General features: G+C 43.8%; 1 protein-coding gene across 1 annotated transcript in view; it reads right to left on the minus strand.

Annotated features, from left to right (window-relative positions):
* LOC124712087 (leucine zipper putative tumor suppressor 2-like) overlaps nt 1–18,650 on the minus strand; it is a 69,938-nt gene that overhangs the window by 28,707 nt on the left and 22,581 nt on the right. The gene's annotated exons all lie outside the window — the stretch shown is intronic.

Here is an 18,650-nt window from a genome sequence, read left to right on the forward strand (position 1 = left end):
TCTTTTTCTATGTCCTCCGTCGATCCTGATGCGGATCCCACGCCGCGCAGCAGTACTCCAGAAGAGGACGTACAAGCATAGTGTAGGCACTGTCTTTAGTAGACCTATTGCATTTTCGCAGTGTTCTGCCAATAAATCGTAACCTTTTATTTGTTTTACCCACAACATTATCCTGTGATCGTCCCAACTGAAGTATTCTTAAGTATAATTCCTAAGTATTTCGTTGAATTTACAGCTTTTAGATTTGTCATTTATCGTGTAATCGAAATTTTGTGGATTCCTTTAGGCGCTCATGTGGATCACTTCACACTTTTCATTATTTACAGTCAATTGTGACTTCTCGCGCCATACAGTATCTTGTCTAAATAGTTTTGCAACTGATTTTGGTCGTCTGATGACTTCATAAGACAGTAAATGACAGCGTCACCCGCAAACATTTTTAAGACTGGTACTTATATTGTCTCCTATATCTACATACATACTCCGCAATCCACCATACGGTGCGTGGCGGAGGGTACCTCGTACCACAACTAGCATAATCTCTCCCTGTTCCACTCCCAAACAGAACGAGGAAAAAATGATATCCTATATGCCTCTGTACGAGCCCTAATCACTCTTATCTTTGTGGTGTTTCCGCGAAGTGTAAGTTGGCGGCAGTAAAATTGTACTGCAGTCAGTCTCAAATGCTGGTTCTCTAAATTTCCTCAGTAGCGATTGACGAAAAGAACGCCTCCTTTCCTCCAGAGACTCCCACCCGAGTTCCTCAAGCATTTCCGAAACACTCGCATGATGATCAAACTTACCAGTAACAAATCTAGCAGCCCACCTCTGAATTGCTTCTATGTCCTTCCTCAATCCGACCTGGTAGGGATCCCAAACGCTCGAGCAGTACTCAAGAATAGGTCGTATTAGTGTTTTATAAGCGGTCTCCATTACAGATGAACCACATCTTCCCAAAATTCTACCAACGAACAGGAGACGACTATCCGCCTTCCCCACAACTGCCATTACATGCTTGTCCCACTTCATATCGCTCTGCAATGTTACGCCTAAATATTTAATCGACGTGACTGTGTCAAGCGCTACACTACTAATGGAGTATTCAAACATCACGGGATTCTTTTTCCTATTCATCTGCATTAATTTACATTTACCTATATTTAGAGTTAGCTGCCATTCTTTACACCAATCACAAATCCTGTCCAAGTCATCTTGTATCCTCCTACAGTCACTCAACGAAGACACCTTCCCGTACACCACAGCATCATCAGCAAACAGCCGCACATTGCTATCCACCCTATCCAAAAGATCATTTATGTAGACAGAAAACAATAGCGGACCTACCACACTTCCCTGGGGCACTCCAGATGATACCCTCACCTCCGATGAACACTCACCATCGAGGACAACGTACTGGGTTTTACTACTTAAGAAGTCTTCGAGCCACTCACATACTTGGGAACCAATCCCATATGCTCGTACCTTAGTTAGGAGTCTGCAGTGAGGCACCGAGCCAAACGCTTTCCGGAAGTCAAGGATATGGCATCCGCCTGATACCCTTCATCCACGGTTCGCAAGATATCATGTGAAAAAAGGGCGAGTTGCGTTTCGCAGGAGCGATGCTTTCTAAAGCCGTGCTGATGCATGGACAGCAACTTCTCTGTCTCAAGGAAATTCATTATATTCGATCTGAGAATATGTTCGAGAATCCTGCAACAAACCGATGTTAAGGATATTGATCTATAATTTTGCGGATCCGTCCTTCTACCCTTCTTATATACAGGCGTCACCTGCGCTTTTCTCCAGTCGCTCAGGACTTTACGTTGGGCAAGAGATTCGCGACAAATGCAAGCTAAGTAAGGAGCCACTGCAGTAGAGTACTCTCTGTAAAACCGAATTGGAATCCCATCAGGACCCGACGATTTATTTATTTTCAACCCATTCAGCTGTTCACAACCCCAGGGATGTCTATCACTATGTCCTCCATACGGGAATCTGTACGGGACTCAAACGGCGGTATGTTTGTACGATCCTCCTGCGTGAATGATTTCTCAAATGCTAAATTTAAAATTTCAGCTTTCGTTTTGCTGTCTTCCATTGCCAGGCCAGACTGATCAGTGAGTGACTGGATGGAAGCATTCGACCCGCTAACCGATCTTACGTAAGACCAGAATTTCCTTGGGTTTTCAACAAGATCTTTTGCTAAGGTATGACGGTGGCAGTGGTTGTATGCTTCGCGCATCGCTCTTTTTACAGCAGCACGAATCTCTACTAACTTTTGCCAGTCCTCATTCTCCCGATCTTTCTTGTACCGCGAGTGCAACTGTCTTTGCTTCCTGAGCATTCTCCGAATTGCGCTGTTAAACCACGGTGGGTCTTTTCCGTCCGTAACCCACTTTTTCGGCACGTACTTGTCCAATGCTTGATTTACGATGTGTTTAAAATTTGCCCACAATTCTTCCAAGTCCATCGTACCTGAAGTTCATTCACTAAGTGGGATGCTAAGAACTGCTTATCTGATCTTTCTAGTAAGAATACTCTCCTAGCCATCTTGACCGACTTTTTAACTTTCGTGACCATAGTCGTAATGACAACATCATGATCACTAATCCCTGTCTCAACACTTACACCGTCGATGAGGTCTGGTCTGTTCGTGGCTACCACATCTAAAATATTTGTATTACGCGTATCTGTAGATCAGGAATAGCAGAGGGCCCGTAAAACTTCCTTGGAGAACATCAGAAATTACTTCCGTTTTGCTCGATGATTTTCCGTCAAGAAATCACGAATCCAGTCGCACAAACGGGACGGTAGTTCATAGGCGCGCCATTTCATTAGGATTATCAGCAAACTGTTGCAGACTTCTGCTCAACCTGTATACCTTATTTATGTATATAGAAAATCACAGCGGTTCTGTCACGTCTCTCTGGGTGCTCCTGTAGATACCATTGTTTTTGATTAACACTCGCCATCGAGGACTACATGCTGTGTTCTGTTACTTAAGAAGTCTGTTAACCTATTCAGCATGCTTGTACCTTCGTTGTAGTCGGTATTGTGGCACCGTGTCGTATGGTTTATGGAAATTACGAATATGGAATCCGCCTATTGTCCTTTCACCAGACTTTCGCAGGATCTCGTGCAAGAAAAAGGTAAGCTTACTTTCAGACGAGCGATGCGTTTTAAAACCGCGCTGATTTGTGGACAGTAGCTTTTCCGCCTCAAGGAAATTGTATTCGAACTGAGAATATATTCAACGATTCTGCAGCAAACCGATTATAAAGATATTGGTCTGTAGCCTTGCGGGTCCGTTCTTTTAGCCTTCTTATATACAGGAGTAATCTGCGCTTTATCCAGTCTCTTGTGACTTAGCGCTGGGTGAGAGATTCGCGATAAATCTCGGTTAAGTAAGGGGCCAGTGCTGTAGAGTGCTCTTTGTGAAACCGAATTGTGATTCCATCAGGATCTGGCGACTTATATGCTTTCAACTTTCAGTTGTTTCTCTGTACGGCCGTTGCTTATTGCAATGTTCTCCATACAGAAGTCCGTGCGATGGTCAAATGACGGTATGTTTGTATGATTCTCCCACGTGAACGATTTCTTAAATGTGAAATTTAAATCTTCGGCTTTGCTTTTGCAACTTCTGCTGCCACACCGTGCTGGTCAACGGGTGTCTGGATAGAAGCCTTAGGCCCACTTAGCGATTTTACATAGGATCAGAATTTTTTCGTGTTATCGGCAGCATCTATTGCTATGGTATAAAGGTGGTAGTAGTTGTAAGCTTTACGCATCGATCTTTTTACACATGCATGAATTTCTCCAGATTTTGTTGGTCGTCACTTACGCATTGTCTATTGCTTCCTAAGCATTTTTCTATCTTCGCTGTTAGACCGTGGTGGGTCTTTTCCGTCCTTAATCCATTTACTCGGCATGTACTTATCCAATTTATGATTTACAATCGGTTTAATTCTCCTACGTCCATCGTAATGGAACTAAACGATGTAATTTCATTTCATTGTCTAAGTGGGATGCTAACAACTGTCCATCTGCTCTTTCTAGAAGAAATACTCTCACGCTTTTCTTGATTGATTTATTAACTTTAGCATGATAACGTCATGCTCACTAATCCTTGACTCTATACTGACGCCGTCAATTAGGTCAGGTCTGTGTGTAGCAACAAGGTCTAAAATATTTCCATTGCGTGTCGGCTGTCGAACTAGTTGCTCAAGACAATTTACGGAAAACGTATACCAAAAAACTTTTCAAGACACTCTTTCTGTACCCCCTACAATGAATCCATGAATATCCCGATCTCTACTCGATAGGTTAAATCCGCCTCCAACTAATATTACATGTTCTGGGTATTTCCGCATTATTGACCATAGACTTTCTGTCGATGACTAAAGCCGTCACAGCGAAATCGGGTGGCCTGTAAAAGCATCCAACAGTTACCTTGATTTCACCTAGAACCATTATAAGCGACAAGATAACTTCACTGTCACATTCAAATTCGACCTCAGTGGACACATTTTTGTCAACTGCAATGGTATCTAATCTATCTTTTTGATACATGTTCTGTGAATTGCAAATATTTCACCTTTCTACTTCGGATTTCAGCCAGCTCGCGGTCCCAAGAATAATTTAAGCGCGAGAAGTTTCCCAGAGGGCGGTAAATTCCGAAACACTTTTGCGAATACTTCGACAATTTACTGATAAAGTTTTGACAGTTGAAGTATCGTTACTCTGAACGTGGTCTGATTTCGCTATCTACGCATCATCTAGTGGGTGTTCATCAGATAACGTCAACCTGCCACCTAGCCAGAAAACCCTCACGTGCAGTACTCAAGTATTATGCTACCAGAGTGGTTGGTTCCTTTGCGTAGTGCACTCCTGACGTATCAAGGGGAGTCCTAAAAGTCCCCACCCGACAACACAGATTTACAAATCTGCAGTCACACAGTCGACGAAGCCTTTGGTTGCTTTGCTTGACACCTCCACACAGCACTAAATTAAAGGGCCCTCATCGACTCTGAGAACTATGCTGCAAATTGCGGACTCCGCTTACATCCCACGAACGAGGCCATCAGCCTTCACCACATCCACCAGCCGTCTGTAGGAACTGAAGATAGCCTCAAAAGCCAAGCGGCAGGCGTCGTTGGCGCCAACGGAGCCACAACTTGCCCACTATTGCACTCTGCACACACAACGGCTGCAGGCGAGGCCTCCTGCACATCTCCAATGTGCTCCCCCACTAGACATACCGAGTGCACATTGGCTTTCTTTCCAGACCTAAACTCTATCTTCGTAAGAGGCTTCATAACGCACCTGTGAACTAGCAAGTACTTCGTCCGTGTGGCTGCTCGGACCGTACTGAAGGAACGGCCACCTGTCCGCTAACTGGGTGAATGGGCGAGGCCAGAGGGACGGTCTCCAGATTAGCCATCTGCCGCGAGCGACGCGAACGCTTTACCACTCATTCTACTGTGAGAGTGGATCCACCGCATCGGGTACACTCGGCAGTAAAGCCTGTAGGCAAAACAAGTGACATGAGGTGTCTCTCGCAATGACCCGGATGTTCTGCCAACGCTACACACAGAGGCAGCAACCTGAATACGACTAACCGTAGTCAAGAGCGAACTGCGGCCAGCTGCTCCTACGTCCGCACACAGCATGCACACATCCTACCCATCCCAACATTATTAACTTAAGAATCGAACACAGGGTGGTCCATTGATCGTGACCGGGCCAAATAGCTCACGAAATAATCATCAAACGAAAAAACTACAAAGAACGAAACTTGTCTAGCTTGAAGGGGGAAACCAGATGGTACTATGGTTGGCCCGATAGATGGCGCTGCCATAGGTCAAACGGACACCAACTGCGTTTTTTTAAAATAGGAACCCCCATTTTTTTACATATTCCTGTAGTAAATAAATAAATATGAATGTTTTAGTTGGATTACTTTTTTCGCTTTGTGATAGATGGTGCTGTAATGGTCACAAACATATGGCTCACAATTTTAGACGAACTGTTGGTAACCGGTAGATTTTTTAAATTAAAATACGTACGTAGGTACATTTGAACATTTTATTTCGGTTGTTCCAATGTGATACACGTACCTTTGTGAACTTATTTCTGAGAACGCATACTGTTACAGCGTGATTACCTGTAAATACCACATTAAGGCAATAAATGCTCAAAATTATGTCTGTCATCCTCAATGCATTTGGCAATACGTGTAACGACATTCCTCTCAACAGCAAGTAGTTCGCCTTCCGTAGTGTTGGACATGCATTGACAATGCGCTCACGCATGTTGTCAGGCGTTGTCGGTGGATCACGATAGCAAATATCCTTCAACTTTCCCCACAGAAAGAAATCCGGGGATGTCACATCCGGTGAACGTGCGGGCCATGGTATGGTGCTTCGACGACCAATCCACCTGTCATGAAATATGCTATTCAATACCGCTTCAACTGCACGCGAACTATGTGCCGGACATCATCATGTTGGAAGTACATCGCCATTCTGTCATGCAGTGAAACATCTTGTTGTAACATCGGTAGAACATTACGTAGGAAATCAGCATACATTGCACCATTTACATTGCCATCGATAAAATGGGGGCCAATTGTCCTTACTCCCATAATGCCGCACCATACATTAACTCGCCAAGGTCGCTGATGTTCCATTTCTCGCAGCCATCGTGGATTTTCCGTTGCCCTATAGAGTGGATTACACCGGTTTGCGTTACCGCTGTTGGTGAATGACACTTCGTCGCTAAATAGAACGCGTGCAAAAATCTGTCATCGTCCCGTAATTTCTCTTGTGCCCAGTGGCAGAACTGTACACGACGTTCAAAGTCGTCGCCATCCAATTCCTGGTGCATATAAATATGGTACGGGTGCAATCGATGCTGATGTAGCAGTCTCAACACCGACGTTTTTGAGATTCCCGATTCTCGCGCAATTTGTCTGCTACTGAAGTGCGGATTAGCCGCGACAACTAAAATACCTACTTGTGCATCATCATTTGTTGCAGGTCGTGGTTGACGTTTCACATGTGGCTGAACACTTCCTGTTTCCTTAAATAACGTAACTATCCGGCGAACGGTGCGGGCACTTTGATGATGTCGTCCAGGATACCGAGCAGCATACATTGCACACGCCCGTTGGGCATTTTGATCACAATAGTCATACATCAACACGATATCGACCTTACCCGCAATCGGTAAACGGTCCATTTTAACACGGGTAATGTATCACGAAGTAAATACCATCCGCACTGGCGGAATGTTACGTGATACCACGTACTTATACGTTCGTGACTATTACGCGCCATCTATTACAAAGTGAAAAAACTGGTCCAACTAAAACATATTTCTTTACGTACTACACGAATATGTAATAAAAATGGGGGTTCCTATTTAAAAAGAAACGCAGTTGATATCCGTTTGACCTATGGCAGCGCCATCTAGCGGATCAACCACAGCGCCACCTGGTTTCCCTCTTCAAGCTAGAAGAGTTTCGTTCTTTGGAGTCACCAATGGAGGCTGACACCTTTGAAATGTGAAGCTGGCTGTTCAGCAGAAATGAAAGTTGTATTATAGACAGCCTGACAAAATTTTACAATTAGAAAAACGCAAGAATAAATATCTTAAACAGAGAAAAAATTGACAGAGCTCTGAAAGATCTAAGTCGAAGAAAGGCACTGGGGCTGGATCAAATTCCGTCAGAATTACTGATAGCCTTGGGAGAGCCATCCATGACAAAATTCTTCCATCTGGTGTGCAACATGTATGAGAGAGGCGCAGTACCCTAAAATTTAAGATAGAACGTAGTAATTCTATTTCAAAAGAAAGCAATACCAAACTACAAGTTTAATAAGTCTTGGTTGCAAAATACTAACGAATTTTTTACAAAAGAATGGAAAAAATGGTAAAAGCCGGCCTCGGGGACGATCAGTTTGGATTCCGGAGAAATATAGGAACACGCGAGGCTATACTGACCCTACGACATATCTTACAAGACAGATAAAGGAAAGACAGGCCAATATTTTTAACATTTGTATACGTAGGGAAAGGTTTTGACAATGTTGACTGGAATACTCTCATTGAAATTCTAAATTCTGGGTAAAATACAGGGAGCGAGTGATATTTACTACTTGTACAGAAACCAGACGGTAGTTGTAAAAGTCGAGGGGCATGAAAGGGAAGCAGTTATTGAGAAGGGAGTGAGACCGGGTTGTAGCCTATCCCCGATGTCTTTCAATCTGTATACTGAGCGAGCAGCAAAGGAAACCAAAGGAAAGTTTGGAGCATTAATTAAAGTTCAGGGAGAAGAAATAAAAACTTTGAGGTTTCCCGATGACATTGTAATTCTGTCAGAGATAGTAAAGGACTTGAAAGAGTTGATCGGAGTTGGCAGTGTCTTGGAAACAGAATATAAGATGAATATCAACAAAAGCGAAACGAGGATAATGGGATGTAGTTGAATTAAATCAGGTGATGCTGAAGCAATTAGATTAAGAAATGACACAAAGTTGTAGAGGAGTTTTACTATTTGGGGAGAAAAATAACAGATCAGATAGAGAATCAACTTGTGATGGTAACGTCTTAGACCTCATGGTAACAAACCAACCTGAACTTACCGAATCAGTTAACGTGGAGGAACGTATCAGTGATCATAAGGGTGTGACAGCATGCATGACCACGGGTCTCAGGATGTTAAGAAAGGTAGGAAGAAGATATTTTTGCTTATCAAGAGTGACAATACAAATTTCTGAGCAGTCAGCATCAAATAATCGGTGATGAGGACGAAGATGTGGGGGAAAAACTCGAAAAAATTCAAAGGCGTCGTGCAATATGCAACAGACAAGTGTGTTCCGAGTAAGGTCTTAAGGAATGGGAAAGACCCAGTGTGGCTTCATAGACATTTTAGAAAATTGCTATGTAAAAGAAAGAGATCTTAGATTCAAAAGATGTAGAAACCCAACTGACAATCAGATGAACGAAACGAAAGGAAGGTAAGGTAAGGAGAGGTAAGGAGAGCAATGAGAGAAGCGTTCAATGACTTTGGAAGTAAAACTTTGTCAACTGATCTGAGCAGAATCGCTAAAAGGTTTTGGTCGTACGTAAATTCAGCAAGTGAATGAAAATCATTTATCCATTCACTCAGTGACCATACTGGCACCGAAACGGAAGATAATAGAGAGAAGGCCCATATACTGAATTAGGTCTTCCGAAATTGTTTCGCCGCAGTAGATCGTAACACGGTTCCTCCATTTAGTCGTCGCACAAAAGTCGTAGCGGCAGATATTGAGATAACCGGGTGCCGAATAGAAAAACAACTACAATCGCTTAGTAGTGGAAAGGCGTCAGGACCAGATGAGATACCTATAAAAATCTACAAAGATTATACGAAAGAACTAGCTTCCATTCTAGCAGCCATTTATCGTTGATTGCTTCAGCAACGAAAGGTTGCTGGCGACTGGAAGAAAGCACAGGTAATTCCCGTTTTCAAGAAGGTTGTAGGACAGATGCACGCAATTTTAAATGTTTATAGTGGATTTCAATCTGTTGTAGAATTATGGAACATGCTTAATGCTCAAGAATTATGACTTTTTTGCAGAAGGAAAATATCCTGCATAAAAATCAAACAAAGATCCTGCGAAACTCAGCTGTCTTTCTGCACGAGATCCACAGCACCCATGTTGATGCAGTGTTCCTGGACTTCAGTAAGGCATTTGAAACCGTCCCTCACTGGCGTTTGGTGAAAAACAATACGAGTTTATTGATTATTGGAGCGGATTAGCGACTGGATTAAAGGTTTCACTGCAGATACAACTGAACACGTCGTTCTTAACGAAACAAAATCGACGGATGCCAAGGTAGTTTCCGGAGTACCACAGGGAAGTGTGATAGGTCCGTTACTGTTTACAGTGTGTACCGCAAGTAGTGTGTGTCGGAAGATCTTTAAGGCTATTCGCAGAAAGTAGCAACGCCAGAATATAGTAACGATTTGCAGAATGGCCTCCAGAGAAATGATGAATGCTGCAGGCTCTGGCAGTTGGCCCTGAGCGTAAACAAATGTATGTAACATAAGGCGCATACATGGGGAAAAAAATCCGCTATTGTATTGCTACACTATTGATGACAAACCGCTGGGAACAATATCTGCCATAAAATATCTAGTAGTAACTATCCAAAGCGACCTTAAGTGGAATGACCACATTCAACAAATAGTGGGAAAATCGGATGCCAGACTCAGATTCATAGGAGGAATCTTAAGAAAATTTAACTCATCCACGAAGGAAGTGACTTACATGTTGACTGATCGACCGATTCTCGAGAACTGTTAATCTATCTGGGATTCCTACCAGATAGGTCTGGCAGGAGATATACAGGGTTATTACAAATGATTGAAGCGATTTCACAGCTCTACAATAACTTTATTATTTGAGATATTTTCACAATGCTTTGCACACACATACAAAAGCTCAAAAAGTTTTTTTAGGCATTCACAAATGTTCGATATGTGCCCCTTTAGTGATTCGGCAGACATCAAGCCGATAATCAAGTTCCAGTTCCCCCCCCCCCCCCCCCCCCCACACTCGGCGCTGCATGTCCCCATCAATGAGTTCGAAAGCATCGTTGATGCGAGTTCGCAGTTCTGGCACGTTTCTTAGTAGAGGAGGTTTAAACACTGAATCTTTCACATAACCCCACAGAAAGAAATCGCATGGGGTTAAGTTGGGAGAGCGTGGAGGCCATGACATGAATTGCTGATCATGATCCCCACCACGACCGATCCATCGGTTTTCCAAACTCCTGTTTAAGAAATGCCGAACATCATGATGGAAGTGCGGTGGAGCACCATCCTGTTGAAAGATGAAGTCGGCGCTTTCGATCTCCAGTTGTGGCATGAGCCAATTTCCGCGGGCTACGCGTGAAACTTGCCCGCACCCGTTCAACCGTTTCCTCGCTCACTGCAGGCCCACCCGTTGATTTCCCCTTACAGAGGCATCCAGAAGCTTTAAACTGCGCATACCATCGCCGAATGGAGTTAGCAGTTGGTGGATCTTTGTTGAACTTCGTCCTGAAGTGTCGTTGCACTATTATGACTGACTGATGTGAGTGCATTTCAAGCACAACATACGCTTTCTCGGCTCCTGTCGCCATTTTGTCTCACTGCGCTCTCGAGCGCTCTGGCGGCAGAAACCTGAAGTGCGGCTTCAGCCGAACAAAACTTTATGAGTTTTTCTACGTATCTGTAGTGTGTCGTGACCACATGTCAATGAATTTATGAAATCTCTTCAATCATTTGTAATAGCCCTGTATATCAGATCTAACGAAAAGCGGCGCGTTACGTCACAGGCTCGTTTAATGGCTCCGAGCACTATGGGACTTCTGAGGTCATCAGTCCCCTAGAACTTAGAACCACTTAAACCTGACTAACCTAAGAACATCACACACATCCACGCCCGAGGCAGGATTCGAACCTGCGACCGTAGCGGTCGCGCGGTTCCAGACTGTAGCGCCTAGAACCCCTCGACCACTCCGGCCGGCACAGGCTCGTTTAGACGGCGCGAGAGCGTTACGGAGATGTTCAACAAACTCCATTGGCAGACGTTGCAAGGAAGGCATTGAGCATCCTCACGGAGCGACTTGCTATTGAAATTTCGAGAGAGCACTTTTCGGGAAGAGTCAGATAACATATTGCTCGCTGATGATACTATCTTCCTGGGAAAAATATTCCGGAGGTAACACAGTGCTCCAGTAGTATCTTCAGTGGAGATTCAAAAGGCAAAAATTTGGTCTTTCACGTGTCACAGTGTGGAATGTTGCATCCCTTAACGGCGTATCGGCATTAGAGAACCCAGAAAAAGAAATAGTTAAGATGAATTTATCAGTGACACTGTGAGAAGAATTTGACAGAGCAATGTAAGACCTATGTCGAAACGAAGTATTAAGTGTGGACGACTTTCGCCATAATTATTAAAAATTCGTGGGCGAATCACCATGACAAAGCTGTTCTGCGTGACAGGCATATTGCACAGATAAAGCACCTTTAGACTTCAGGAAAAACGGAATGATTCATCCATCAAAGGCGGATGCTAATATATATTTACCAGCCCATGGGTTTAACAAGCCAATTATTGCAAAATACTAACACCAATTATTTACAGAAGAATGGAAAGATTGGTAGAAGCCGACATGCAGGAACAACAGTTTTAGTGGGAGAAATGTGCTAAACGTGAGGGCCCGTGTTGCCCGGCAGCCTCGTCCAGCGGCGAAGTCCCGTTCAAGGTCACCCTCCTAGTGAGCAACCAAGAGCGGCCACCAAAACAAAAAGTGAAAACATTTTTTGAATAAAAAAAGGAAGGAGATAAGGAATGGACAGGACACACTTTATTGTCTATAATAAATCATACAGTCAACGTTGATCTTTATTTTACAATTGCCATTGCCGACTTTCGCCCATACAAACAGGTACTCATCAGCATTGAACTACTACTTCCTTCTCGTAGTCAAAACAAATTGCATGCTTGGAACAAGCGTACCATAAGGCTGTTTAGCCAACAGTCCTGTAGTCTCAGCAATACTCCACGTCTTCCATGCCAAAATGTTAGCATCTGGAAAAGCTTCAAGGCCACCATAATCTGCTTGGTTGCCCCATACAACAGCCAGTGTCAGCCATGTACTACCTCCAAACACAGCCTGAACATCACAAGTAAAGTTGAGATGTAGTCCACGAAAAACATTTGGACCTCCAATCAATTGCTGTTTATTAAACTGCCCAGCCAAGTCAATATCAATCGCCTTCAAACTGCGATACACTTGTACACTGCGCCGCCAGCGACGACGCCATGCACGTCGCAGAGGCATTGCTGTGGCACGTTAATGCCCTGTCCATTCCTTATCTCTATTCCTTATCTCCTTCCTTTTTTTGTGAGAGACAACACGTCTTAAAAGGTGGTTAGTAGTACACATTTATGGCGTTTGTAGAGTTACCCAAAACCTTTGATAACGTTGACAAATACACTGACTTTCTGGAGTTATCATGAACAGAATACAGGAATCTAAGTGTTATATGCATCTGCTACAGAAAAAAAGATTTCATGCCTTGAGGCACATGAAAGAGGCATTAATTGAGAGAGGGGAGGCGTCAGGGGTTGTAACCTATCTTCCATTTCATTATGTATGTACGTAGAGTAAGCAGGAAAGGAAACTAATCACGAGATTGGAAAGAAGAGTAATGATGAGCAATCTGGTTAACTCTGGAACACTAGAGAGGGGAAAATAGTACATTGTTAGTAAACCGTCGTAAATTTTACTACTCCGCATTTGATTCACAGGAAATCCTAACTTACAGTTTATGCACTAGTTAATTACAATTATAAGGTTTCCTATAGGTCGTCGCATGCAAAATAAGTAGAAAAGTGCTGTGTTACACCCTATATGTACATTGCAGTATTGGTGGGAACCGCGAAGTGGTACCAACTGCAACCATAAATTTTACAAGAGCTTAGTAGTCTAGGGTTAAGGAAGTGGAAGTAGATTAGGAAATGAGATACTGAGAATAGTGAACGAATTTCACTATCTGGGCATCAGAGTGAGAGGTGAACAGCAGAAGTAAACAAGACCCAAAATGTATTCTGGCAGTAACAAAAAAAAAAAAAAAAAAAAAAAAAAAAAAAAAAAAAAAAAAAATTCAGAATGAACTGCTCAGAATTTGCACCACCATCATCACTTGCATAGATTTCCTTTATTGGAGACCTCTTTCTCTGTGCTCTTTTGGCCAAATATGTGTAACGGAGGTGAAAATAAAGCACATCATTATATGCTGTGCAGTAAAGCTTGGGGGGTTTGATATCGTGAAAGGGACAATGCGGTTTCTCCACACTATTCAGTATGTCAGGATACTTAGGAGGGCCGTTTCCAACTTAGGCCGTGGGAGCATCGTTACTTTAGGGCAATAAATGCTAGCAGTGCCCCTTAGAGAATTCAACATGATTTCACATTGCCCTTTTGCGAGAAACTGGAAGGGTTCTACTGCTTCGAGATGGTGGACAAGGCAACCCCATGACCAATGGCGCCGGGTTCTCTTCACCGAGGAGTGCTGGGATTTGTCTGACGCCTTGTGACAGTAGACGAATAGTGTGGAGGCGGACACGTACCACTGCACGTCCCAGAATTATAGTCACTGGAGTTAAATTGGGAGATTGGTTATTCGTAGTCTGCACCAGCATCACGTACGGTTGTCGGACGCCTCTTATCGCTAACACGATATGGAGGTTGTGCTGTATCGGAACAGGATCATCAACCTATCGTCCAGTGTAGGTCAACAATTCTGAGATGGGTTCGTCTTAAGTGCATAATGCACGAGCAACTTCGTCAACAGCGTCTTCCCGCAAGCAGGAGTCAACCGAACGGAATAGACTGCAATACCTGCCCTGCTGACACGAAACCGATTGAGCATGCCTTACCCCAGCTGAAACTTGTAGAAACTCTTTAACCAATGGATGATCTCAGGAAGTTCGCCGTCGAAAAGCGGAAGAGGCTTGAGCAGCAACGACGTGACTACCCTGTGGACAGCGTCCCAAGGGAGGCCCTCCTTACAATATAATCTCATAATAGTTCTCAGTATGCGGGTGTTGTAACATTTGCTTTTAGCAAGTTATGTAAAGATCGAATGTAAATGTGTTAGTTTGTCTTTTCTAAAAATGTGTATGCAGACTGAAGAGAAGCATGAAAATTTGTACCAAGGCTGGAATTTGAACCTGCTTCTCCTGTTCTCTAGGCAGATGCACTAACGTATACACCACCCTGGCACAGTGGCTTTGCACAGCTGCGCAGATTTTCCTAGTACGTCTCCACCTCAGTCCAAATTTCCATTCACGTCTCAGCCCAATGGCAATGTTGTTCGAGTTTAGGGGAAGGCCAGTGGGCTGAGGCATGACTGGGAATATGGACTGAGGGGGGCGACGTGCTAGGTTAGTCACTGCAGTTGCGCAAAGACAAACCACTGTGCCAGGGTGATGTAGACGTTAGTGCATCTGCCTAGAGAACAGGAGAAGCGGGTTCAAATTCCAGCCTTGGTACAAATTTTCATTATTGCTTCAGTCTGCGTATACACTTGATAGATGTATGAGACCTGAAAAGTTCTCTGTAACTATATACGTTCATCTTCTGAAAGTCTAATGTGGACGTGAAAGGTAGACGATGAGCAGCACAGGCAAGAGGGGAACACAAGCTTTTGAAACGTGGTGCACAGAAGAAAGCTGAAGATTAGATGGGTGGACAGGGCAACCAATGAAAGTGTACTGAATCTAAGCGTGGAGAAAAGGCTTTATGGTGTATTTTAGGCTACAAGAAGGGATACGTCGATAAGACACATCCTGAGGTATCAAGGAATAGTTAGTTTCGTAAAGGAAGTGGGAGACGGGAGGTAGTTAAAATTGAATAGGGAGGTCAACGCTCGAATGTAGCGAGTGTTATAAAATGCATGTAATTCGTAGGAGTAATGCGGAGACGCCGGGACTCACACACGATTGACTAACGAGGAAAACATCTAACCATTCTACCGACTACAAGATAAAACTAAAGTGACATTGAGGCGGGCAACTACACTGCATCATTCTAACTGCCACATCTGTGAGAGACACCAGAAGAACGTTGTGCTACCGGAAGCACTGTCGCCCCAACTTCAAGAGGTAATACGTGTTATAGCTATCTTCAGTATGCCAAACTGACGTTCCATGAAATATTGCAGTAATAAGAGGACGAGTCATTCGACGATTATTTCTCTTACTACAATAGCAATTGATAGCTTCTCTGTTCTACCATAATCGGAAAAGCGAGTAATGACTACTTGAGGCCGGATCTACACTTGGAAGCAAGTCCTTTTCATTAACTGGATATTTTGCAAGTAGTAAGACCTTTCAATGCTAAGTACTTCTCAACGCTGGCAGGCCATTACGTGCATGTGCGTTTCCAAATAGAAGCCTTGAAGTTGTGAGTCCACTGAAGGAAATTTAGTGTGTGCCTTAGTTCAACATATCGAACGACACACGTTTAGCCTCTACTCATAAGATGTCTTGGACATGGACACCTTGGTACGCACTATTCGTAACACACTTGAATGTCAATGAACATCACTATCGTAACAAGTATTCATACTGTAAGGCGTCGTAAGCTGACTTTTGGTACGTAGTGAAACGTCGGTTAACAGTGGGGACATGTGTACAGGCTAGCGCCTGTTTGTCCGTCGTATTGCGTTTACAGATAATCTCACTAATATCCACTACAAAATGACATTTTTCTATTTCCGATATTATTCCAGAAGCTACGTTCAATAAACATTTTGCGCACTTTTTTCCAGCGGTCACTATATTGAAAGCTGTTAGTAGCCACAGCGAACCAGTTGTTCCGAAGACTAATAATTGCAAACAATTTCATCATAAATGCAGCTGCACATGGAAAACAATAAGTCGCAGTCACACCGTTCGTCCATTAACACCTGAAATTTAAGTTAGACGATAGTCTTGTCTGCGTGGTCTGCCACATCTAAGCTGCTTCCAGACAATAAAATTGCTTCTACCTTGTACTGCCCTATTAGCAGACACAGAGATCGCCGAAAATGTACAGTATAAAATTTGGTCCTCCGGAGTATACCAACAGTTGCTGAAAAGCAACTATTGACACTTGCCGAAATAACACCCAGAAAGAGAAACCCCCTTACTTTCCTATAATCTCTGGCGCAATGCCTATAACAGTAGTTACAACATCACCTGTTTGTGGTTTTACGGAAAATGGTTTCGTGCTTTGTCATACAATTCCCACATAATTTAAATATATGAATTAGCACAGTGCATCTCAGCAACGTACAGCCAATATCAGGTGACAAAACGAGACGCTGAATAATTCAGTTGGTAAATAGTGATATAAACAGTAAACTAATGTTTCGAAAATTAATTCAGAAATACGCTTAAAAATGTATCATCGTTTTGATGAAAAGAATATCATTTGGTTGTATCGATGGGAATCACGTTCCTACAGTGCGTGTCAGAGTTTCTATCAGTTCCAAACTTTCCGACATGTCTCAGCACTTAATATATTACATTACTGGCAGTCCCAATGGTTCAAATGGCTCTAAGCACTGTGGGACTTAACATCTCAGGTCATCAGTCCCCTAGACTTAGAACTACGTAAACCTAACTAACCTAAGGACATCACACATCCATGCCCGGGGCAGGATTCGAACCTGCGACCATAGCAGCCGCGGGGTTTCGGACTGAAGCGCCTAGAACCGCTCGGCCTAAGCGGCCGGCACTGGCATCCAACATTTACGTATATACAATGATCAGCCACGACATTATGACACGTACGTAACAGTCGGTACGAATAATAGCGGCGACGCGTCGTGGCATGGAAGCAATGAGGTATTGGTCGCTGGAGAGAGTTGGCACCATATCTGCACACACGAGTCACTTACACCACACCATAAATTACGGGAAGAAAAGCGGGGGAGGGAGGGGGGAATAAGCTCTGACGTCACGTTGAGTCACATGTCAGATGTGTTCGATCGGGTTCAGATCTGGCAAGTTAGGGGTCAGCACAAACTGGAACTTGCCACTGTGTTCCTCGAACCACTCCATCACACTCCTGGCCTTGTGATATGGAGCATTATCTTGTTAAAAAATGCTACTGTTGTCGATAAACACGATCGTCATGAACGGGTGAACGTGGTCTGCAACCCGCGTACGGTACTCCTTGGCCGTCATTGTGAATTTCACGAGCTCCATTTGACCCGTGGATGCCCACGTGAATGTTCCCCATAGCATAATGGAGCCACCCCCGTCCCATAGCACAGGTGTCAAGGAGATGTTCTCCTGGAAGACGACGGATTCATTCCCTCACATTGCCATGATTAAGAAGGTATCCGGATTCATCAGAGGACAAAATGATCTGCAACTGCGCCAACATCAAGCGCCGATGATCACGTACACGTTTGAGTCGTAGTTGCCGAGGTCGTGGTAACATTGGCACATCCCAACGTTAGGAGCGTTCGGTGCACTGTACTCTGCCCAGCATTAAAGTCTGATGTTAGTTCCGCCACACTTCGTCTGTCCTGTTTTACCAGTCTGTCCAGCCTGCGACGTCCGACACCTGTAATGACAGGTGGCCGTCCAGTCCCACAACGTCTGGACGTTGTTTCACATTGGTTTCGCCACAGAACTGCTCGAACACCAGATAATTTGTGCAGTTTTCGAAATGCTCGTGCCGAGCCTCCGGGCCATCACAATCAACCTCGGTCAAACTCAGATGGGCCGCGCCTTCCCCATTATACACACTGACAGAATGCTCACGGATACTACGTACATGCACCGTGCATGTGTGTGACGAGCAGTCATTCCTCGCCAGGTGAAGCTGCTATCGTCTGGACGGTTTTATATCGATAGTAGATCGGTGCTAATAGTGTTCTGACTGATTAGTGTAAAAGAACTACTGTATTACGGATTTCGCTCCTCAGATAAGATCGTCACCTGATATTCATTGGTTTGATGGAAACATGTTCAGTACCATCTTGACGATGGTGACAAGGTGAGCTTTCTATCTGTTCATTAACTCCTTAATGTCAATGTGTCCCTGCA

Source organism: Schistocerca piceifrons, chromosome 1 (genome assembly GCF_021461385.2).
Source record: "Schistocerca piceifrons isolate TAMUIC-IGC-003096 chromosome 1, iqSchPice1.1, whole genome shotgun sequence".
In the NCBI taxonomy this organism is placed as follows: Eukaryota; Metazoa; Arthropoda; class Insecta; order Orthoptera; family Acrididae; genus Schistocerca; species Schistocerca piceifrons.